The 23,119-nt window shown below is 43.3% G+C and overlaps 1 long non-coding RNA gene across 3 annotated transcripts in view; it reads left to right on the forward strand.

Moving 5' to 3' along the window:
* Positions 1-1,851: 1,851 nt before the first annotated feature.
* The window catches only part of LOC143443041 (uncharacterized), a 51,402-nt gene continuing 30,134 nt past the window's right edge, over positions 1,852-23,119 (forward strand). For 2 of the 3 annotated variants that reach the window (XR_013111728.1, XR_013111729.1), the window contains exons 1-3: positions 1,852-1,929; positions 17,594-17,751; positions 19,841-19,982. This is a non-coding gene — a long non-coding RNA (uncharacterized LOC143443041). Of the gene's footprint in view, positions 1,939-17,593; positions 17,752-19,840; positions 19,983-23,119 lie in introns of all 3 variants that reach the window. The other variant, XR_013111730.1, reaches the window with a different exon arrangement.

Genomic DNA, 23,119 nt, shown 5'->3' on the forward strand with positions numbered 1-23,119 from the left:
GAACAATTCTGTGTTGTCTGGAAATTGGCAGTTCAGTTCACAGGTCGGCAGCAGCAGCTTGATCCACTTGCAAACACTTCACAGATACACCAGCTGTCCAGTTTGGTACAGTCAGGTTAGCAGCAGTGGTGACACTACCTAGCAGAGACAGCCAGGCCTCAGCCATGGCAAGTCAGCAGGAGGGACCAGGAGGAACACCAGGAGTTCTTGGCTGTGCCACTCTCAGCAAAGACCCACAAGTGTTGCACAGCTAGCTCTATAAACAAGCCTGGCTCAGCCTCCATCACTGTTCACAAGTCCTATTTACATCATCACCAAACATCACATGTCCTTCATGTGTCTTGCCTCAGCACTCATGTCTGTCTCAGTTGACATCGCTCTGCTAATCAGCTCAAGTCTGTGGAAGCAGCAAAACTGCAGCATGCCCCCAGAGTCTTTTGGTGCATTTCTCTCCATGGAGCCCCAGCAGATACAGTTCAGCTGTACACTGTAAGGCAGATTAATACATGTGTGTTGTTAGCAAAGAATCCTTCATCACATGTCCTTTCACATGCTTGCTTTAGCAGAACATTCTCCTGTGTCTGTTTCAGCTAAACATTTCTTCATGAGTCTTCCTTAGTCTTTCACCTGTATCCACCTCAGGAAACCACTCCTTCATGTGTTTGCCCCAGCAAAACACCTTCCAACTGACTTTCCAAAGAACCCTTAAGTTTCCACTTCAAAGTGTCATTTCAGCTTGCTCACTATAAGATTGTAAAAGCAGAAACAGCTTTAAAGGGGAAATGGTTATTACCTCCATGAAACGAAATACCAAAGAGACATTAAAATGAAATCTAGAGATTATTTATATTGATACAGAAAGACTTCCTTGGTACCATGTCAGGTGAAAATGGAGGTCATAGAAAAATATGGATTGGTATTTTTAGTAATCAAAAATATAAAGCCAGACTCTATCACAGCTGTGTGATAATTCTAATTGCCCAGGAAAAAAAGATAAAAATCTGGAAACAAATGATTTACATAGGAACTTTTGTCTCCTGCAGAAGGAGAAATAGATTTAGGTAAGAAAGATATATACATTCTGGTCTATAGATATTTATGCTATTTGATTTTAGTAACAAAAATATGTAATGATTTTTATAATTAGAGTACTAAAGAAGTTAAAATAGTACCGTAAAATATTGATATTGTCTCACAAGGCTTGGAAAGTTTTATCTTTCCTGTTAACAAAACACAGATAATGTGCCTGTTTTCCCTTTTCCCTTGACCACCAGGAAATTTACAGCCAACTTTAACGCATGAAACCTGGTGGTGACAGGGCCCTTTTAGGTCTATACTTCTCTTGTGAGGGATTTTTGTCTCCTGGAGGTGAGGAGGGAACACTTGCTATTCATACTTTATGCTCCAGTTATTTGCACACACAAGGCAGGCAGGAATTTGTTCTCTGGAAGCCCTATCAAAACAAACGAAGCTATGCTTTGGACTCTGAATTTACCTCTAGTCCAGAGCCAATGGACAGACTTGTGTGACAAGTCTTATCTTCTCTCTGTAGACAGAGGGACAGTTAAGACAAGGAGTGACTGGATCTGAATCATGTTTGGAAAAAACCCCACATATATGGTGGAGGAGAAAAGAGGCTGGCCCAGAGGGAGGTAGTGGTGCTCATTAAACACCCAGAGACTGATGGGATAACCTTGGCTTAAGTGACTACAGTAACCTCTGAGTGTTTGACTACAGCCTGTCAGTCAAGCATAGTTGGATGACTTGGTCTGAACATGAGCCAGCTGGTCAGTGAGTTCTCAAACAAGCAAAAAGCAAATCAAAAACAAAACAATAGGACCAGTCCACAAACACGGCCAGCCATTGCATAAGGGGGACAGTGTGAACTGTGTCTGGTGATGAAAAAGAAGTGAAGGCAGTTGCTTACAGGTACAGCAGGTAACATCTTTATTTATATAGACAGGGGTCTCTTTGCTAAGAATGTGGGAGGTACACTCACCTCACCTCACCTCACCTCACCTCTGAGAAGGAAATGAAGCACCAAGAAAGGCTAGTGGTTTAGGGTCAGACCTAGTTCTGTGATTTTTATCAATTACTGACTGGATAGCCTTGGGCAACCCCCAAGATCCAGGGCCTTCATTCGTAAGAAGGTTAAAGAACCATTTGGAGGCATAGGAGGGTAAAATAAGAGAAAGCTATAAATTCTAAGTAATTAGTGTGACTTTTTAAAATTTTTATGATTCCACTTTGTATGCCCCACCCATCTGAGGCAGAAAGAAAAATATTTAAAAGATAACATTGTTATGTTCCCATGAGTCGCCTGAGATATCTGTTTTGGGCTTTTTATACCTTTGAATAACAGGCAGAGTCCCTAGCTAATCTGTGTTCTCCCTTTACCTCTAAGGATAGGGGTCACAGAGACCTCCCAGCTTAGCTGCTAACCCTTTAAATAATGGGCTTGCCCACCTCCACCCTGAGTTTCTGGGATGTCTCTTGAGTAATTCCAGTACGTTTGGCAGCAGCCCCAGCTCACAGCAGCCACAGGGATCAGCTACTCAAAAATCTGTTGCCGAATTAATATTGGAAGTGTGTGGGGTTCTATTTGCAGAGCACTGGCAGGCACCGGGGACCTACTGGTTAAAGTCCATCCTAACCTTTCCTCTGTCATGCTTGAAAAATCTGGGCAGTTTTCAGCTACTGTCGGTAGCTGAAGCCCACCCCATTCCCCACATTCCCTAGATTATGTGGAATGCTTCTCACGCAAGAAGGGGAAAACTGTCCTGGGTGAAGTGGAAATCTTTTCCTCAGAGGACCAGTCGCTGTCAACTGGCACTGTTTTAAGGTTGGGTTGTTTCTTTGCTGTTCCCTCTGGTCTGTCCAGCAGGTGGTAGAGTTCCAGATGCCTTGCCTCCAGGCAGGCTGCCTCGTGCATGCGCATGCTCAGCGCGTGACAGGCATCCGCTGTCTAACTCACCCTACTGCCTCTGGCTCGGGCTGTGTAAACACCACGAGGAACCGCATGAACAGAGTTCTTCAAGCTTTTCCCGTAGTTTCCCTCATCAAACAAAGAACAAATTCGTGTTGACCGAATATAGAACTGCCTGTGTCAGCCAGGTTTTAAACTCTTAATCACTTTATTCTTAGCAAAGACTAAGGAAAAAACTCTAAATTGTTTCTTTGTTTATTATCCACCTACGAAAACACATTTGTTAACAGTACCAAACATACCATGATAGACAGCTGAATCCAAATTATATTTAAGACGAATAGAACAGACTGATACAGCATGGTGCTGAGTGCCTGTAACCCCAGCCTTGGGGTTTGGGTGGAGACAGGTGGATTCCTGAAGCTCATTGGCCCCAGGCTGGGCAAATGGGAGAGCTACAGGCTCAGTGAGAGAGCCTATCTCCAAAAGCAGTGAAGAAGATCGATCAAGGAAAGGGATGTTGACACTCATGTATCCGAGCACACGCAGACACGTGAGCATGTGCAATAAAAAAGAAAAAAAATTAAAAATAATTTTAGAAAGTCAGCAGCTACAGAGGAGAGAGAGAGAGAGAGAGAGAGAGAGAGAGAGAGAGAGAGAGAGAGAGAGAGAGAGAGAGAGAACACAGTGGGAACAGCCATTATAGACAAAACTTCAAGCCTCAAAAGGTCCCCTAAATGTTTATACTCACACACCTCAAATTAGACATTTCAAAAACAGTGATTTTAAAAAACGTTTTTAAACAACATAAAAACGAAGCAGTTACGGGTTTGTTACTCAGTTTCTTCAGAAAGTCTGAATAACATTGCTTTTGTTTGGCCCCTGCTGTCTTCAGACTCATTTGGTTAGAGACTTAACTTGGTGGCTAAAACAGGGGTCAATGCTAGAGGAAAATTTGGATCAGATTCCTTCTTAGAGTATTTCCGATGGCAGATAGCTCCTCTTTGTCTTAGGGAGCCACATCCAAAGGTATGTGGTGTCCCTGTGATGGTTAAATACTAAGCAGATGCAATGGAGAATAACCTGGGAAGGGAATCTTAATGAGGGGCTGTCTATCCATCAGATTGGGGGATTGATGTGTGAAGGCCCAGTATGGTATGCAGGTGGCACCATTTCCTGGGTTTAGGCTTTGGGTTGTACAAATAAGGAGAAGACAAGCAGAGAGTGAACACATGCATCCATTTCTCTCTGCTCTTGGTTGTGAATATGAAATAATCAACTGTTTTAAGTTCCCGCTGCAGTGATTTCCCTATAGCGTATAACATGGAACTGTGAACTAAGATGAAGCCTTTCTCACTTAGTTGCCTTTTCAGGGTATTTTATCACAGCACCTAGAAAGGAAACTAAGACAGTAGTTCAGGTGTGGAATAAGACATTTATGCGACCCTCTTGTATGAACCAATCAGGAACACATGGGGTTCCTTAAGAGACTGTATGTCACAGTGTCACATACCCATGACTTCTGTGTTAAGACCTTAGTTCTCCCTAGTCATCCAGAGAGGGCTGGAAGGAGCATTTCCCTCTTTGCTCAGAGTCCAAGAACTCTCTTGCAGCTAAATGTTGCACTATACGTTGCCATAACGCTCAGATTTTCCTGCCTCTGTTAAGCCAGTCATCAAAAACTTCTTCCTTATAAAACAGAGGAAAGCCAGGGCAGAGGCAGCTATGTGGAACCATTCGACTGTCCCATCCTTCCCCTCCATTCTCTAGCTGGCTACTAGTGGCTTCTGTTCAAAGGCCTCTTTTCACCTGACTGTTTGCTAAAGTTGGTATGTGTCTTAGACACCATGACTAAGGTAACTCTTAAAAAGAAAACACTTAATTGAGACAGACTTACAGTTTCAGAGGTTCAGTTCATTATCATCATGGTGAGAAGTCATTATCATCATGGTGGAAAGCATGGTGGCGTCCAGGCAGACATGGTATGTTCTACATCTTGATCCAGAGGTAGCAGCAGGAGATTCCCTTCCATACATTGGGTGGAGATGGAGCATAGGACCTCAAAGCCCACTTCCACAGTGATGTACTTCCTCCAACAAGGCCACACTTACTCCAACAATGCCACATCTCTTAATAGTGGCACTTCCCATGGGCCAAGCACATTCAAACCACCATATTCCACTCTATGGCTCTCCTAGGTTTGTACAAACACGAGCCTATGAGGGCCATACCTAGCTATGGCATGGCATAATCCAAAATACATTTAGTCCAACTTCAAAAGTTCCCTTAGTCTATAGCAGTCTCAAGAATGTTAAGAGTCTAAAAATGTCTCTTCTGAGATTCATGCAGTCACTTAACTGTAGTCTCATATAAAATCAAAATTAAAAAGCAGTTCACATACTTCCAACATCATAGGATTTACACTTACCATTCCAAAATGTCACACCGAGGAAATACTGGACCAAAGCAAGACAGAAAACCAGCTTGGCAAACTCCAAACTCTGCATCTCCATGTCTGATGTTCAATTCTTTTCAGCTTTGTTGACCACAACATAGTTCTTTCTCTTGGCTCCACTGCTGTTAGCAGATTTCTTCAGCAGGTATCCCACAGCTCTGACATCTTGAACATCTTGGGGTCTCCAAGGCAACTTCAGCTTCACAGCTTCTTGTTTCAATGTCTGAGATCCTCACATGATCTTCTGGGCTCCTCCAAAGGACTTAGGTCACCTTTCTAGCCTAGAGTGCCCTCTGTAGCACTCTAGGCTCTGGTTGACTCCATTCTACTGCTATTGCTGTTCTTGATGGTCATTCCATGGTACTGGCATCTCCAGTATTTTGAGGTTTTCCACTGCAACTAGGCTTTACCTCTCTCATATGCTCTCTTCATGATACCAAGCCTCAACTTCTTTGCATGACCCCTTCAGTCCTAGGCCATCAATGGCAATTGAGGTTGTACCAATGGTCTTTCCTAGCCTCTCATAGTGCCAAGCTTCAGCTGTTCTTCATGACTTCTTCATGCCTTCAAATCCAGTACCACCTGTGTAATTCTTACACATTACAAAGTCCAACTGCAGCAAAAAAGCCAATCTTGGCTGTCTCTGGAACACAGCTTTGTGGTGCTCTCAGAAAACACTTCCCAGAAGATTTCACCTGAGTGATGCTGGTTTCTTCTTAATCACTGCTAATTTTTTAGCTCCAGCTAACCAGCATCAATTGTCCTAGTAACTCCTTCTATCCTTGATTCTAAAGCCAAAACCACATGGCTGAAGCTGCCAAGTTTTGCTACTTGCTGGGGCTGGAACATGGCCCCTTTGTTCTACTACATTATCATTTGTGTTCAGTTTTTCAACTCCTTCACTGCCTAAGCTTGGCTGTCCTGGAACTTGCTCTGTAGACTGACTTTGAACTCAGAGATCTGCAGGCCTGTCTCCTGAGTTCTGGAATTAAAGGTGTGTACCATCATGCCTGGACCTATGCTTTCCTCTACTTTGAACTTGCTCTGTCCTACTTTGAACTCAGAGATCTGTTTGCTTCTGTTTCCTGGGATTAAAGGCATGTACAACCTAAACTGGGTCTAAACTTTTCATGGCCACTATGCCTCAAGATCCAGATCAAAATTGTGTGTCTACCAGCCCCAAGATCTGGATCACAGGTGTGCTCTCCATTTCTAGATCATAGTTTATTTCAGATTAAAAGTCCAAATGAATATTATGCCTAACATGATGTAAGTATCCCTTGTTCAAGTGCAAACACATAATAAGCTTAGTTAAGTGGGATCTTGCCCTGAGGTCACTATTCCCTTAATTCCATTTAATATCCTTTAACACAGGATTTAGCTCCATTGCACTTCCTGGTGCCTCTTTAATACTTGAACCATACATTTTGTATTTTTTCTTTCTAAGCTTGCTATGCTAGATCAAAACACTCTTCATAAGAGTAAACCAGAAGACAAGTCTATGCTGGGCTTTTTAAAAACATCTTTTGTTAATATAATTAATCTGAAACTCTTCAGCATATCCTCAGGCAGACTCTTTGGGCATAGTTAAAAAAAAAAAAAAAAAAAAAAAAAAAAAAAAGCAGCTACATTCCTCACCAAAATATAACAAGAAGAGTCTCTAAGCCACATACTAAAGTTCTCCTCTGAAACATCTAGAGCCAGGACCCCATAGTACAAGTCACCCGCCACACCACTGTCTTCCATATTTGTACTAGGATGGTCCATTAAGCCCCATTTAACACACTGTACTTCTTTCCAAATCTAAAGTCTCCAAATCCACATTCTTCCAAACAAAAGCATGGTTAGGCCTTCATAGTAATATCCCACTTTTGGTAATAACCTCTATCTTGTTTAGAGTGTTATTGTTGTAAAGAAACACCATGACCAAGGTAATTCTTATAAAAGAAAACATTCCATTGGGGCAGGCTTACAGTTTCAGAGGTTCAGCCCATTATCATCATAATGGGAAATGTGGCAGTATCCAGGCAGACATGGAGCTAGAAGAGCCAAGAGTTCTACATCTTGGTCCAAAAGCAGCAGCAGGAGATTCCCTTCCACATGCTGGGTGGAGTCTGAGCATAGAACCTCAAAGCCTACCCCCACAGTGATGTGCTTCCTCCAACAAGGCCACACCTACTTCAACAAGGCCACACCTCCTAATAGTGGCACTTCCCATGGGCCAGACATATTCAAACCACCACAGTACAAGAGTTTTTTTGTTTTTTTGTTTTTTTTATCACCTTTAGCCATCCTAATAGGTATACCTAGCTACCTATGCCCATTTTCCAGTCAAGCAGATGTGAAAAGATGTATTCATTGTGTCCACATTGGGAAGAAGAGGTAAAGGGGTCCAGTAAGCCCATGTCCATCTTTGGGATGCTGTCAGCCACTAGATTTAAATAGAGGGAGAAGGGTGTACATAATCAAGCAGTCCTAGTCAAGATGCCTCCATCCTGCCTACCACTAAAGGTGGTCCAAGAGTTGTTACTCTCTTAACCAGCAATCCTCAAAGGACCTGGGTGATTGCTACAAGATGATTCTTGTGCCCAGGAAGCAGTCTCACCCTGTGGGTAATTACCTCCATGGTAGGAGAGATGAGTCTGTCCTATGGAATTTTGCTCTTTCTAGAATCCAAGGTGAATACAGGTTGAGGGCAATGACATCTCTGTGTTATTAGCCTTGTGGCCCAAGTAAGGAGTCAATGCTTTTTTAGCAAAACAGCTTCTAAATGTCTAATTTAAAACTACCCAATTCATGAAATTATTGTCATTATTAACCTGGTCCTATCTCATTTAGAGAGTCCTTCTTTGTAAATCCATGTGCCTCACATTACAAGAGTTCTCATTTTCTTGTCTTTTGCACCAGATAGTAAAGTTGTCAGTACAGCAAGTGGGAGTATGTGTTCAGTCATCATACCTACTAATCTCACTCCTTAGCTATGAAGAAGGGTGAATGCCAAATGATATTGACGATGGACGAATGGGCTAATTCTAGATACTAAGGGCTCAGAACACATAAGTAATTTTAAAAAAATAAAAAAGGAAGAACATGACTGTTTCTAGGTATGATGGAGGAGAAGGTTTATTGTAGATAAAAGTGAGGACATAGAGACACCTGGGAGAGTCTAGAGTGAACATGGCCAGATGGAGCTGGGCCATGCAGTGGTGAGCAGAGGAGAGAGGAGCAACAAAGAGAGGTAACCTGTACCAAGAGACTGGTTAAGAGAGTAAAGAGTAGACCAAAAGAGGCCAGGTAACCAAAATGCTTCAATTATAAAGGAATGGAAGCTGGGGAAATGGGTTTCCTCTGGGCTGGAGAAGTTAAGGAATGGGGTGGGGTTTGCCAGTCTAACAGGCAGGGGCTGAGGGATGCTGGGAGAACCTGACAGACAGGTCCACTTTGATACGTTAAATAGACACCTCAACCAATTTTTCTGTGCTTTGAGACTTATCAATAGGGGTACACTTGGATGTAGGGTTGTGGGTCCTGTGTCTGCTCTGCCACAGGGTACAGCTACTGGGAATGGGGTGGGGGGATGTGGGAGTTGACCTTACTTACCCCACGCTGTTGCTGGGCTGGTGTTGGGCTGTAGGGAAGCCCAGGGACACCACTCCAGGGGTGGGAAGCACTGTCTGAGATGCAAGACAGCCAGAGCTAGCTCAGGGGTCCCCAGGGCTGAGATGAGGCTGGGGCCATGGGGTTCCCAGGCTCTTGGACACCCAGGCTCCACTGGAAGTCTCAGAAGAGCTGATGATGGAATCTGGGCCTGCAGACTGGATATGGCTTGGGGCCTGAAGGAGAAGAGAGGCTGGGGGAAAGGGGGTGAGGGAGAAGGGAGGCTGTGGCTGGTCTCATGTGATAGTCCTTGGCTTGAGGGCAACAGATTTGGGATTGGGTTCGGTGATGGTTGTGGCTGGGAACATAGAGAGACCTTCTAAAGGAGACTAGCTGGCAGCTCTATAGGCAAAGGCTTTCTCCATGGCGCCCCACGGCAGACCCTGATAAGAAGAGGAAGTCCATGGTTTTAAGGTATTTATTGTCATGGCAGAAAGTGGATGTGTAAAACCATACCCTACTTCTCAGGGTGGGTCTGAGATTAAATACTTTTTGCAGGGAGGAGTGTCTGGGAAGGAAAGCTTATTGGCTAAGCCCTCCAGGCCTTTAGGTACCTCATTAGTATGAAGATCTGTCTTGAGCCTAAATGACCACAGGTCATGTTCTTTACCTGTGGAGGGGCTTGGGGCATTGCCCTTATGTGGTTGATGGCCACAAATCTATGGGAGACCGTGGCTAGTGACAAGGGCCTGGTGCTCGGGAGCAGGCAAAGCTCCTACTATTCCTTCAGGGTCTCTGGAGCTTTTAACCTTAGCACAACATGCTACCTTTCAAGGTCCCACACTTGGATACCATGAATTATTATCTGCCATTAATTAGGGGGTTCATTGTGTCTTCCAAAAGGGTTCTTTTGAAGACCCTTTTAGGAGGCAACGCCATAGGAAAAGGGCAATTCATTCAAGCTTGACTTTGTAACAAAATTTGAGCAGTAGAAGTAGAAGCCTTTACATATGAGAACTTGCCACCAGGGAGAAACTCTCTGGCCCAAATTCAAACAACTCATGTTAGGGTCTCACACAGGAAAGAGTGTCCCTGTAGTCTGACACTATAGCTGACTCCACAACAGTCTCACTGCGTGGATCCTGACATAGAGTCCTGTGTTCCCCAGCACTGGCTTATGGCCTGGCCTATTGAATTTCCCAAAAGGCCTTTTAGAAATTATAAATAAACAAATACCAAGGTTCTGTTGTGCTCTTCATGGAGGTCTCAGTGTTGTAAGTTTGATTTTTCTTTAGGAAGCTACTTCAATTTCAAATGTAAAAATTGTATTGTTTACATATAGAAATATAGGAGCCAAAACCAAATAGAGGGCAGGAGGGAGGGGCTTATAAGATAGTTAATATTTGGAGCTGGAGGTAGCTCAATAGTTAAGGGTGCTTGCTGCTTTATCCAGAGTTCTGTTCCTAGTACCCACCTTTCACAGCTACCTGTAACTCTAGCTCTAAAAGACCAAATGTCCTCTGCTGGCCTCTACAGGTACCTGCACATATGAGAGATGCATACAAAATGCATAAATTTTAAAAATCCCTCATATGCAAGATAGTTAATATTTTAATTTTTAAAATGTTTGTGATAATCCAGAATTGCCCCTGTCTAAATGAAATGCAGGGGCAAAGAGTGGAGCAGAGACTGAAGGAAAGGCCATCCAGAGATTGCCCCACCTGGGGATTCATCCCACATGCAGACACCAAACCCAGACACTATGGCAGGTGTCAAAAAGTGCTTGTTGACAGGAGCCTGATATAGCTGTCTCCTGAGATGTTCTGCCAGATCCTGACCAATACAGATGCAGATGCTCACAGCTAACCATCGGACTGAGCACAGGGACCCCAATGGAGGAGTTAGGGGAAGAACTGAAGGAGCTGAAGGGGCCTTATCTGGCATCAATGGGAGGGGAGGCCCTTGGTCCTGTGAAGGCTTGATGCCCCAGTGTAGAAGAATGCTAGGGCAGTGCTGCAGGAGTGGGTGGGTGGATGGGGGAGCACTCTCATAGAAGCAGGGTAAGGGGGGATGGGATAGGGGGTTTGCAGAGGGAAAACCAGGAAGGGGGATAACATTTGAACCATAAATAAACAAATATCCAATTAAAAATGTTTGTGATAGCATAAATTATACATAATAATGGACTTCATTGTATTTTAATAATATATATATAAAGTATTGATATAATATTATTTGATATAAAATTGTATTCTTATACTAGGCTAAGAAGTAAATACATTGGTATTCTTTAAAATATACCTATATTTTTATAAGCCCTTCTGAATTCAATAAAAATTAAAAGAATGGATGGCAATTTAATCAGTGGCCATTGTTAGTCTTTTAGCCACATGATTTGATGTTTTTTTCCTCTTCCTCTCTCTCTGTCTCTGTCTCTCTTCCTTTCTCTCTCTCTCAAGATAAGACTTCTCTGTGTAACCTCAGGTGTTCTAGATCTTGCTTTGTAGAGCAAGCTAGCCTTGAACTCAGAGATCTAGCTTTTGTTTGTTTGTTTCTGCGCTTTTCTGAACAGTAAGCTCAAGGTTTTCTTTGTATATGTGTATGTGCATGCTAGTGTCTATAGGGGTGTACATGTGTGTGCAGGTACACATGTATGCATATGGAGACTGGAGGACAACTTTAGGTGTTGTTTTATAGACATCATGTGTGTGTGAGTGTGTGCGAGTATGCATGTGAGTATGTGTGGTAAGTGTGTATGGTGTGTGTGTGTGTGCGTGTGTTGTGCATTTGAGTGTGCGTGTATGTGTACTTGTGTGTGCACACCAGAGACAAGCTTAGGTGTCACTCTTCTGTGCTACTTTGTTGCTGTTGTTATTGTTGTTGCTGTTGTTGAGACATCATCTTTTACTGGCATGGCTAGGATGACTTGCCAGTAAGTCTCAGAGTCCCAGAGCTCTGCTTCTCTTTCCCCAGCACCGGGAGTACAAGTGTGTCAGTCACTATGTCACCTATTCTTATGTGAGTTGTGGGAATAAGTTCAGATCCTTGTGCTTGGAAGGAAGGAACTTTACTGACTGAGCTGCCTCCTCATCCTTCAAGTCTTTCTTTGAGACGAGACCTTGATATGTAGCCCAGGCTAACCTCAAATGCATGATCCCCCTGCCTCCACTTCCTGAGTACTGCTAAGCATACATCCTCATTCTGGGCTCAAAATTTTCTTCATTGATTTTGCTTTCTTAATTCTGATTAGATTTATGGTTGAGATAGTAGACAAGGAGTTTGAAGGAATGAACTTACCTTTTGCTATGTCCTCTTGCCTTTACTCCCTGACACCCCTAGAATCGATCCTGTTAGGGGTCACTCAGTTCAGTGCAATAGGCGTGAAGATCTGTGGTGTTTTTGCTAAGCTGGCTATGTGCAAACTCACCCTATAATTCTCTAGTGAGCCATTGATTCAGTGAGTAATATCCGGGAGAAACATAAGTTATTCCTTCACATTTTCTGGAATGCCTTTGAAGGCGCCAGGCATCAGCAACGTCTGTCATCAAAAGCTCTTTTGTCTGCAGTTTCTGCGATAGCATTGGGCTTTTTCACAGCACAGAGAGTGTTTCCTAAGATGATGGCTCCCCCTCTGTGAAAGGCACCCTACCTGAAGAAAGGAAGTTGGCACATCTTCTGAGCAGCCAGTCGATTCCCAAGGCGCTCTTCTTGAACAAGTGACCCGTTCTTGATAACTTGAGGCTCTTTCCTACAAAGACAAAAGTAGGGTCATTTGTGAGCCAGTTCCTTGTCACCAATAAACTGAAAAGACTATCTGCCTATACTTAAATTTCCAACAAATGGATAAGACCAGTAACTATGGAATCCTGCCTCAAGAGCTACACCATGGCATCTCATCTGGATAAGGTTTATGTATAGCTAGATGTTCTCAGGAGAAATAAAGGGCATGAAGAGATTAGGAATCAAGGACAAACCTTGTTTATTAGGTAGCTGTCCTCATGCTACAAGGAAATATAGGAAACTGATGAAGCACCAAGCAAACGGCCATGACTTTCCTTCCCTTCCTTTCCTTTCTTCTTTCTGTCCTCCTCCTCCTTCTTTTTTGCACTTGACAGAAACTGTTAAGTATAAACTTAGTAAAAATAAGAAGCTTCCTGTAATAAAGATAAAGAAGAGTCATGGAAGCCAAGGAGGAATATTTTGCCCTTACAATGGGGTGGCAACCAAGAATCAGTACAAGAAAATAGCCCTTGGACTCTGCCCAGGCTTGTAGCATGCTATACATTTACTTTATTTTTCTGTGCTTTCTGAGAAGCAAGTTTTCTTTTTTCTTCTTTCAAAAATTACATTTATTTACGTGTGTGTGTGTGTGTGTTGGACAACCTACAGTGCTCAGTTCTCTCATTTCTTTATATGAGTTCTAGGATCCAAGCACAGGTCATCAGGCTTGGTGACAAGTGTCAGTCCAGAAGATTGGACACAGATGCTTCTGTGCTCACCTTACATTAGTCATGAGAGTGTAGGTGATGAAATGAATCCATAACACAGACACTTTCCTTCATTCATGCCAGAATATTCTATGGGCTCTGCAACCTGATTCTTTCTGTAATGATATATCTAGAATATGCAGCCTCCAAGATGACTATCAGGCAGGGAAGAGATAGAAATGTTTCCAGCATCTGAGATGTGGTCTGCGTTACTTCTGTCCCAGGGGCGAGAACTTACTTATACAAGGGAGATCAAGAGACACTGGTTTGGTTCCGTTTTATTTTCAGAAGCCTGTTTGTCTTGCTGTATGTTCTTCACAGTCAGGACAGTCTTTTCAGGCGTCTGACTAACAAATCACACTTAACTCACTTCTGATAAGTTTCATCTTCTTAAGGATGTTCTCAGATCAAATCAAGAATCAGGCAAATCTGAATACTTATCAAAGCACCACATTTTACCTTGCTTCTTCAGGATAAGCGAATTAAGGCCCTATAAGGAAGTAGGCGGAAAACCAAGTGTTCCTTTAAATCGGCAGGAGCCTGGAGCCAATCACGCTGGGTTTCTATCAGCCTCAGGACAGTGGTAACAGCACCAGGCAAAGACTAATTGGGAGGCACCAGTGGCCAGAGAGTCTGCACTGAAGGCTGCCCAAAGGTGACCGGTCCGATCGAGAAACCCCTTGCCAACCCGAGTGGTTTATTCTATGTTCCTCAACATCCCCTAAGGTGCTGGTCCCTGGCTTAGCTGTGAAACTTCCAGGTCATGGTTTTGGAACTCTCTAAAAGGACTTAGTATCAGCTTGTGGGTACTAGTCCTGATGCTGGGAATCTACCTCTGGACTAAAAAAATATACGTATCTTAGGCTCAGGGCCCAGTCGCCGTGAAGCTCGTGTGAATAATACGGAAATATGTCCCGTCTTCCTCGATGATGCAGGCATGAGCCCAGATGTTCAGTCTGGAAACCAGACCAGAATTAATAATTAATAATTAATAATCTGCTCACCCTCTTGGCTGATCCCGAGGTACATGGCCCAACATGTCTGCCTGTGCTCAATAGCCAAGCCCATTTGCCTGATTCTCTGGACTCTCTTATGGTCTAGTCTAGAAGCCATACTATACCACAGTTTGGAATTTGCTACACAATTCCCCAAAGAAGCTTTAATGATGAGGAGATGAAGGATGGGAACAATAATTACTGTTAACCATTAGTACTATTATTGTGAATTTTAATTATTATGGCAGTGAAGTTTCTAGTATACTCCCAGAAAAGCCTCTTTAGTGATTCATGTTGCTAAAATCTTCATGCCGCCCATACTTGCTTCAATTCCTACTCTCTAGGATCATGGGGTACTGGCTTGAAGTACACTAGGCTGTGAAGAAGACGAGGAAGAGGAAGAACAGAGTACTGACATCTTATTCATTTAGAGAGTAGTGGTGTTTATTTGGGCATATCCATTTTCTCCTCTATCCCTTCTTCCCCTCCTCTTTCTCCCTTCCTTTCTTCCTTTTTTCTCTCCTCATCTTCTTTCTCCCTCCCCCTCCCTTTCTCCTTCCTTCTCTTCTACCTTTCTCTGCTCCTCTCCTTTCCCTCTCTCCCTCCCTTGCTCTCCCTCCTCTGTCTCCAGGGTATATAGTCTATACTGGCTTAAAACTCTCAAACTAATGACTCCCCTCCTCTGCCTCTGGGTGCTGGGCTACAGGTGTGCACCATCATGCCTAGCCTGATCCAAATATGTCCCTTCCTCTTTAGGAGAGCATCACTCTGTGTCCTCATCTACACACACACAACCCCCATCCACCACTCTTACTGAGATGCTCCATGTTCTTGAATTGCCTGCCTTCCTTTCCTAGCAAGCGAAAATTCATCACCTTGGTGTAGCTGGTCTGTAGCGGTGGAAGGAGTTGGGCTGAACTGACTGTATTAAGATGAGAAAAATGTTTGTGTTATTTTCCTAGAGCCCTCCCCCTTTCAGCTTTCATGTGTCACTTTGTTTGCTTTCCAGGAAGAGCCTTTCCTTGGCTGCTGTTTGCTTCTAGATGCAGCTTGTCGGAGCCATTCCCAGTTACTATAACGTCTTCCCTTTGAAACTCTGATTTTTCTGGAGGCTTTGATTTTCATCTAGTGACTCTCCTGTGGGAGAAGCAGGAGAATCAGCATAGCGGTAGACTTAGGGAAAGTGGATAGAGTAGAGGTTGCCCCCATGTTTTAGTTGGGAAACATATGTGTTAAATTCAAGGTACTCTCAGGCTGGCTCTCCCACAGACACCCAGTGGCTAAACATCTCTGCAGAGGAGGGATGTTTGCTGTAGAGACATGCCCAATTAGGTTCCAGTCAAACATGAATCAATGCAGAAAACGAGAGTAGTGCAGATCACATAACATTACTGTCAGTGTATTGCTCTACTGGTATTGAATTGCATGAAATTTTACATTACAGGAAATTAGCTTTTAATTAAATGACTGTGGTGAATTGCTTTGTTCTGCAGTGAACACTAAGTGAGCTATGAATGTCCCATTTTAACAAGGAAGCATGATGTGTGTAGAGAAAGTTGTATTTTAATGGATCTTCAACTATGCCTGAGTCACTGTGACTGGAGGTTGAAAAGGCACACTTATTCTTAGACGGTCAAGCTCATAACACATACAAAGTACCAAGAATAAGATCTTGAAATCCAGACACAAGTAAATCCAGTGAGCTTGTAACCTCCTGCAGGAGGAAGATTCCTCAAGAGCACCTTATGTCCCCCGTGCCCCCTGTAGCCATCAGACTATTGAGATGATACACTCTAAGGAATTGCAATTTCCCAGGAGTCTCATGGGGAGAAACAAAGGATACAGCAATGTTGTCAGCCAGAAGAGGAACTTGTCTCCCAGGAAGAGATTTCACACAATTCTGACCATCTGTCAGGCCACCTTGCAAGAGAGCCTGGAACCCAGACAATGATGGGTCAAGGCTTTGTAGCACTGACAGGCTCACATAGTGATGAGACTCTTACGCATGCTTCCTGCCTTCTATTCAGACCTAAACCTCCTGGAACCCTCCTTTGTCTGGGTTCCAAAGCTAGGCTTAGATGCAGAGGAACCACTGATCTCTTCATGTATCTTTCAGCTTGGCCACATTGGATAACTGCTTCCTGCTTTTCACTTCTGTTTGTCAGTTTCATTGACCCAGTGAGGATGAAAGGACAAGCCTAGGCATCAAGGCTACCACAGGGACCGTAACAACATCATCTATCGCCCCTAATAAGCTCTCTGCATCCACCGTGTCCTTATCTGTAGATCCAAGCAACCATGGGTCAAAATGTTCAGCAAGACGGCATCTCTTCTGAACATGGACAGATGTCTTTACTTTCTAAGGTTCAGTATAGCTGTTAGTCACTCAGTATTCACATGGTATTAGGTAGCAGAATCAATCTGCAGATTGTTTATATAGGAGGATGACCATAGGTTATTTGCAAATGCGATGCCTTTTATATAAGAGATTTGAGTGTCTGGCCTAGAGCCAACCTCCCCAGGAGACAGAGGAACAACTGTGTGTTATGTTCATTCATGTCTCAGGACTACAGTGGGAAATCAGCTGAGTTACATATCAAAAGGCTCTTTCTGGTGTTACCCTGGCTTCTTGACTCTGTTTCATTTGCACAAACATAAAAGGAATGTGTTGGTCTTTTTAAAATTTTATTCCAAGAAACAGAAATTGGAAGCTCCTGTTGAGCACATTTGATGTGACAAGAGTCAAGAACAATCAGAAGAATTGTCCCTTTGGAATTAAGGCTGAGGATAAGCTTACTCTGCAGCCTCCAGCCCCCCTGGGCAGTCAAAACTCTCCAGGAGACCAGTATCTGTGGCCTTCAAGTGGGAGGCGTGAGCAATGTCATTGGTCCTGAGGTCAAGACGAGGGGGGACTACAATGTCTGCTTTGTTTTCTGCTTTGCTGTAGAAGGCTAAAAAATATGGTATTCATGGTTAATTCTGAAGAAAAAAATGCAATTAGATTTTTTTCTAAGAATTAAAACAGAAAAAACAATATTTTTCACCCCATATGCAAAACATTCTTGGGATAACTGTTACTGTGCCATATGGAGGGTACTTAGTAGAATGTTCTATTTGTTCTCATATTTTTCAGGCCTAATGGTCATGGCAAATTCCAGAGCTAACAAAGGAAGAACGCTGTGGTGGAGCTGGCCCTGCATCAGAAGGGAGTTGACTAGCCTCTGGCAGAACATGAGGGACCTGAGGGATGAAGGAGACCTGCTTACCTCTCCAAGCTGCGAGACTGTTTTAGTAGGTTACTTCCTGGGTCAGCTCCCTTTTCTGTGAAATAGGAGACAAGATTGGGTCAAAGGACCCAGCATTCCCTGTGAGGGTCTCTGATTACCAGGTACCAGGTCTTATCTCTACTTTCTCACCAAGTAGTCAGTCTAAACTCCCCAACCACGATGTTCTCTTGGTCATTATCTTTCAGTTTTAGAGGTTTTCATTTTATTTTATGTGTGTGGGTGTTTTTCCTGCATGCATGTATATCATGTACATGCCCAGAGCTCTCCAAGATCAGAAGAGGGCACTGGAACCCCTGGAACTGGGGTTACAGATGGCTGTGAGGCATTGTGTGGGTGCTGGGAAGCAAACCCGGATCCTCTACAAGAGCAGCAAGTGCTCTTAGCTACTGAGGCATCTGTCCAGCTTTATCTCACTCGTGATTCTTAAATCAATACATGTGGATTTGCACTTTATCACCAACTGTAGGACTTTGTCCTCATGTGGATAAATTGCCCATCACTCCGTCCATGGATAGCTATCAAAGGAGAAAAGTAGAAGTTGAAAATGTGAAAGAAACTAAACCAGAAACAAAGTTGATGCTTTTGATGTGGCAATGGGCAGGACCAAAGAAGGTGAACAGCAGAACCTTGGGCTTCAAAACCCTTCCCACCCATCAATAGAGAGGAATAGGAGAGATGCAGGTGGCTGATGGCCTCAAGCCCCAAATTCCAAGTGTTGGGAGGAGACCAGTTCTCAAAGGTCTGTCAATCTCCAAACCTCATACATCTCTCTGGGACCCAGATATTGCAGTAACAGGGCCCAGGGGAAAGGAGTGAAGCTTCACTTCACGGTAGGCACAGCAGACAAAAGACACTGAAGCACAGATGTTATCCAGATGTGACCAAAGAAGTCAATGTGCAGTGTTTACAAACATCTTACCACTGCTATCAAGTGGGGAATCAATGGCTTTAGAAACTTCTAGAACAGTACCCTTGAGTTGTCCCACATGAAGAGTAAGGGCATTTATCACCTCATTCTCTTTAGCTCCTGGAAGTTGTTAGTTCCCAGCACTTCTAAACCTATCTTCAATGAAGTCTGCCCACACAGTTGGAAGAAGTCTTTAGGGAGAGTCATGGATGTTACACGTAGTCCTTGGCATATGAGGGATATGTGCAAGACAAAAGTCAGTCTGATGGAGACTACCATGCCATAAACTAGGAGAGACTTCAACAGCTCTGACAATCATCGCTAGAGAGAGCTCTATTGATTTTTAACAGTCCCACACCCTCATTTACAAGCATATTATTGAAACTATGGAAATGAAGATCCTGGAAAGTATCTTACTACTGAATATTTTGGTTGTAATGGGTTCAATATCCATTCAATAATCATAATTATTAATTTAAGGTATATAAAACTCACACTCATTTTTAGCATAAAAATATTAATTCTAAATATGGTGTTGAGAGGTGAAAGCAGAAGAATGAATTTAAGGCTAGCCTGGATTGTATGAAAATACCTTGGAAAAGAACCAACAAACAACAACAACAGCAACAACAATAACAACACACACGCACACGAAATTCATACCAAATAACCATTTCTCCAATCTGATTTTCCAAGGCTTGGACACAGCCCTTCTGTCTTGGAAATGGCTAAGTGGGTAAAGTGTTTATTGTTCAAGCATGGAGAGCTGAGTTTGAATCCCTGGGACCCATGTAAAGCTAATTGTTTGTGTTTATGATCCCAGGGTTTCTACGAAAATGGGATGTAGAAACAGAAGAGTCCCTAGAGCCCATAGTTTCAGTAATATATATGTAAGTTCCTGAGCCAGCTAACCTGGTATTCTCAAAGGAAAAGGGAAGACACCCTGCCTCCAATGTAGAAGACAAGGACAGACACCTGAAGCCATTCTCTAGCCTTCACACACATGCCCTGGCAAAGATGCCCCCATATTCTCATGCACATTCACATACAAACATTGTGGTGGTTTGAATATGCTTGGCCCATGGGAAGTGGTATTATTAGGAGGTGTGGCCTTGTTGGAGTGGGTGTGGCCTTCTTGAAGGAAGTGCATCATTGTGAATGTGGGCTTTGATGTCCTATGCTCAAGCTCTACCCAGTGTGGAAGAGACCCTCCTTCTGGCTGTCTTCAGATGAAGATATAGAACTCTCAGCTCCTTCTCCAGCACCATGTCTGCCTTGATGCTGCCAAGCTTCCCACCATGATGATAGTCAACTGAACCTCTGAAACTGTAAGTTAGTCTCAATTCAATGCATTTTTAATAAGAGTTGCTGTGGTGGTTTGAAAATGCTTGGCCCAGGGAGTAGCACAGTTAGGAGGTGTGGTCTTGTTGAAGTATAAAGGGAGACGTTCTGATGCTAAGATCCTGTTTCCCAGTTGTTTCTTGATTTGTCAGTAAAGAAAGCTGGGGGCCGACTGGTGCGTGGAAGAGACTGGCAGGACATCCAGGTCCCAGGAGGAGAGAGGAGTTTCTGCCATGCTTTGGAGGGAGAAGAACATAGCAACCATGTGAGGTTTCAAGGGGTCGGGGGAGCTGGGACCTGTGGCCTCGGTATAGGTGAGTGGCCAGAGATGTTTGACAGGGGCTATGTGGGACTAGTCACTGAAATTTAGGGCAGGTGGAGAAACAGAGATAAAAATATTAATAAAGGCACGATTTTCCAGGCTGGAGACAGTAACACCCAGCAATTGTGCCAAGAAGGCAATTTATAAAGGAACAAACTGTGCGTGTGTGTGTTTTATCTGCAGACTCAAGGGAAGGCAGGAAGGGGCTGGTAGTGGGGTACCCTCCCGGAGCAAGGTGGGTAGAACAAAAGGGAAGCCAGGTAGGGGCTGGTAGCTCTAAAGGCAGTAACATAAAGCTACACACAACAGGAGTAGGTGTGGCCTTGTTGGAGTGTCATTGTGGGCATGGGCTCTAAGACCCTCTTCCTAGCTGCCTGGAAATTAGTCTTCTCCTGTCTTCCTTTGGAACAAGATGCAGAACTCTCAGTGACTCATACACTATGCCTGCCTAGAGTCAGCCATGCTCCCACCTTGATAACGGACTGAACCTCTGAACCCTTAAGCCAGCCCCAATTAAATGTTGTCTTTAAATGTTGTCTTTATAAGACTTGCCTTGCTGGGCAGTGGTGGCACATGCCTTTAATCCCAGCACTTGGGATGCAAAGGCAGGTGGATTTCTGAGTTTGAGGCCAGCCTGGTCTACAGAGTGAGTTCCAGGACAGCCAGGGCTATACAGAGAAACCCTGTCTCGAAGAAAAAACAAAAACAAAAAACAAAAAACAAACAAAAGACTTGCCTTGTTATACTCTCTGATCACAGCAGTAAAACCCTAACAAAGACAGTTGCCTTTGTCATGGGGTCTTTTCACATCAATTAAACCCAAGCTAAGACAAATGTTGTGTACTTGCAGTAGACAAGTGTACTTGGGTATGGGTATTTTGCCTGCATGTATGTCTGTATGCCACATTCCTGGTGGGCATGCATTCCTGGTGGCTGTGGAGGCTAGAAGACAGTGTCAGATCCCCTGGAATTGGAGTTATTGATGATTGTCAGCTGCCACGTATGAACTGGGATTCACACCCAGGTCCTCTGGAAGAACAATCAGTGATCTTAATGCCGAGAGCCATCTCTCCATCCCCTTTTCTCATTTGTCCAAACCACTAGGGCAGTTGCAGCCCAGCCCTAACATTCAGGAATGATTAAGGAAATAATACACATTTAGAAGGAAACAGGGTCTTATTATATAGCCCTGTCTGCCTGTGTAGACTGTCCTACCTTGCTGTGTAGACTGAGATGGCCTCAACTTCACAAAGTCTTCTGTATCTGCCCCTGAGTGCCAGGATTAAATATGCACCATCATGTCTATTTTTTAAAGTTCTCACAGTAGTGGTTTTATTAAATTAGTTGCTTTATAAAATATTTCAGATGTCATAATTGTTACCATAACAATTTACCAAACTGTAGTTCACTGGTGTAAGTTGCTGAGCGTGTTTTACAAAGAAAAGGAAATGCCAAACTTTGTTAAACGTTTTTCCCATTGCAGCCTAGAATAATAAGATTTGTTTCTCAGACACTTGAATCATCATGCCTATTTTTTAAAAAGTGTGCGTGCATGCGTGCGTGCATGCGTGCGTGTGTGCGTGTGTGTGTGTGTGTGTGTGTGTGTGTGTATGTGTGTGTGTTGGGGGGGCATGTGATGTGTGGAAGTGTCATAGCTCATGTATGGAAGTCAGAGGACAACTCTGTGAGGTTGGTTTTCTCCAGCTGTCTTTACATGTGTTCTGGAGACCAAATTCAGGTGACCATGTTGCATAGCTAATACCTTTACCTATAGAATCACCTTGTAGGATCCAGGAAAACGTATCTTGATGACAAATAGTTGAATCAGACCAGGGCTGGAGGACACTCAGCAGTTAGCAGCACTGTCTGCTCTTTCAGAGGACCTAGTCAAACCTTTCGTGTTTCTCTAAGTTGCCGGTTTTTTTTATGTGAAACATTCTGAATGAAACATGGTGTGAATGAGACTTTATCTTTGAAATTATTCACAACTTGAGTTTATTCTTCCATAATTAAGCAGAGTCAAATACTTTGTACAAGGAGACACCTTCTTTGGTAGATGGAAAGTAGGAAATCAGCAGTTATTGAGTTTTAGAATACAGTAAATGGTATGCCAACAATAGGATGTATGAGGTTAAGGACTTTTTTTTAAAACAGAAAAACTTCATTTGAAGAACGTAAATTAAAATAGGAAGAATTACAAAAGAACTGTGATGGTTAACTTTAGCTGTCAATATTTCAAGGTTAAGGGTTACCAAAATAGTATTTCTATGAGAGCATTTACAGAAGTGATAAGCATTTGAACCAGTAAACCAAACAAAGAAACTCTCCCTCTACAATGGTGATGAACTTGCTCTAGTCTTAAGAGTCCCGGGGGAAGCAGACAGAGAAAGAGCTGTTCACTTGTCTTGAGTCAGAGTATCCACTTTCTAGTCTCAGATACTTGGTCCCTTGATTTTAGGCCTCCAGAGTCAGAGTCTTACACAGTGTGATTTACACAGTCCTCTACTGAGAGCGTCATCGTTAGCCTCAGTATTTCTCAGGCCACTGACTGGTTCTGAATTGCATTGCTGGCTTTTTAGCTCTCTTGCACTGCCACCCCACCCTGTGTGTGTGTGTGTGTGTGTGTGTGTGTATTTTCAAGGGCACACATGTTAGGTGTTGTATTTAGAGCTTCATATACTTTTGCTAAGTACATGCTCTATCTCAGCCCAACAGGGTCTTACTTTTCATGGCTGTTTAATTTTGAAAAACAGATTTAAAGCCAGCTTTCCTATTTCCATTACTTTGATCACAGTGAATTTT

This window comes from Arvicanthis niloticus, chromosome 7 (assembly GCF_011762505.2).
Source record: "Arvicanthis niloticus isolate mArvNil1 chromosome 7, mArvNil1.pat.X, whole genome shotgun sequence".
In the NCBI taxonomy this organism is placed as follows: Eukaryota; Metazoa; Chordata; class Mammalia; order Rodentia; family Muridae; genus Arvicanthis; species Arvicanthis niloticus.